Here is a 2,260-nt window from a genome sequence, read left to right as displayed (position 1 = left end):
GCTCTGTTGCAGGGCAGCGGGAGCTGGAGCCAGGGAGGAGGAGAGCTGTGTTTATAGGTCTGAGGGGAGGAGGCTCAGGGCTGGGCCCCGCTGCCCTGGCTGCGGCACCTTTCATGAGGAGGGAGACCGGCCCGGCCCTCAGATCCCCCCGACGTCCTTCTGAGCTCCTGCTTCCCACAGCCTCGTGGCCCGTGTTTGTTTGAAGCTGTCTCTGATGATAAGAATACCGCTATGGTCTGCTGTTGACCATCTGCTCAAACGATATTCCCAAAGATACACATGCTTTAAACCACTCACTCAAAAAGAAAGTGTCCCACAAGGCTCTTCCTGTTCAGTATTGTAGCATAGCTAGAAGATCAGAACATTGGGGTGAAATGTTTTCCAAGTGTTTGTAGAATTCAACCAGGAATCTATCATGGCCTGGCCTTTTCTCTGTGAATATTGACCTTCGAATTTTGCTTTTGGTGTAAAAATCATTTCTTTCTCTTTTCCACAGAGGCTTCCCACCTGGTCTTCATTGTAGTGATGTTTCTAATCCTGAGTTTTGAGGGTGGGGAGGGAGATGTGTGAATGTCATGCCTCCTTGTTCTTGCTCCCTGGACTCCATGCAGAAGTAATGGAAGTGAGCAGGCAGCAGCTCCATGCAGTAGTAGAAAAAAAACAAAGGTTTTTCTCCATGGAGAAAGCGGCAAGCCTAGTTTACACGAGTAAAGATGATACTAAGAATCAGAGGATGATAGAGTAACAGACTCCTACCCATTGCTTCTCAAGTGCAGAGCTAGGCTTCTTTTCCATCTAGAAAGGGACCACATGCTTAATGCTAGTGGAGAGCACGCATGTCTTCCAAGCAACGTCTGCTGGGGGGAGTTCTGAGCCTGTGTCCCCGATCCTGGGTGACACGGGACAATGTGGAAACCTCACACTGAGAATGAGACTGGTTACGATGGTAAAAGGAGCTGGGGTCCTGCACCACACTGAAGAAGGAGGCCCTTGGGTCTAGCTGTGTCTCCACCTGGGATGGACGGCTTTTTCCATAAGTGGACCTTACCTGTTAGCCCATGAGCTCAAGTCCCATAGCTTAGCAGGCTCCTGTCCCCTTCCACAGCTTGGCATGCTCCCTTCCTAGGCATCACCAGGTCCATGAAGCAAAGGCCGTAAATAATCAGCCTCCAGGCCCCGTTTGCCTTGAGAGGGCATGTCTCTGGGACAGCAGCCACCCTAGAAGGCAGCAAGTGCCCCTTAGAGTGCCCTTCACGTCTGGGCAGCTGCAGGACCCTTATCTACTCTTTGGACAGCAGCCATCAATCCTGCCCTCTATCCTGAGACCCTGGCCCACACCTCCACACCGGGGTCTCCTCCTCCTAGCCCCTTCCAGCCCCTCCTAAGCCTCAGTAGATTATATAGGTCACCTCAGACCATAGCCGACGCTTCTTCTCACTGTGAGAAGGGGTCTTGCCAGTCCCTTTGCTGGCAATAAACTTTTCTTTGTTCTTTGTACCTGGATGTCGGTGTGTTTTTCTGGCAAAGTCTAGTAATCTAGCATTACCATTGATCTAGTCTTTTCTCTAACCTCTCCCTCTGTGGTGTGAGTGGACTGTCCATGCCAGAGCTGCTTCAATAGGAAGTTAGGGATGACGTGATGATCCCGAGCTCGCCAAGGAGATGAGAGGGCAGCAAAACAGCAACTGGGGGACAGTCTGGGAGAAGGGTGCCAGCTTTGGAAACAGGAAGTGACGGGGATCAAGAGGCGACCGAGGAAAGCAGAAAGACTGAACCCAGACTGCTTTCCTCATCAGAAGTGCTGAGAAGGGGCCTAGGCAGGACCGTAAGGACTCAACCTATCTTCTCGGCCGGCTATCCACTACGCATTGATAGTCAGCCGACTTCCATCCCATTTTCTTCCTCCCTACATTGCAGGCAGCCATGGGCAAGTTCACATAATCACTGGTCTGGGTACAGAAAGCCACACACAGAGGTCTGCCCAGGACACAGAGGCTCTCAGGAAAGACAGTTTTCAAATACGCATAGGTTAGCGGCAGTGTACGATAAAATGTCAATCTGAATGAAAACCCCCTGTATAACTATGAGATAATGAAAAATGCATTTCACAAACCAAGCCATACTGGGAGCGCTGGGACCAACATGGGAGATGGAGCAGCGCTCCGTCATCTCCAGAACAGGCTCCAGCTCTGCACCGTCCACCTCCTGCCGGCCCTGACAGTCTGTAGATGGCAGACATCACATGTCACTGCAGAGCCTC

The sequence above is a fragment of the Dipodomys ordii genome, unplaced genomic scaffold (assembly GCF_000151885.1).
Source record: "Dipodomys ordii isolate 6190 unplaced genomic scaffold, Dord_2.0 Scaffold74, whole genome shotgun sequence".
NCBI lineage: Eukaryota > Metazoa > Chordata > Mammalia > Rodentia > Heteromyidae > Dipodomys > Dipodomys ordii.
This window is presented reverse-complemented; position numbering follows the sequence as displayed.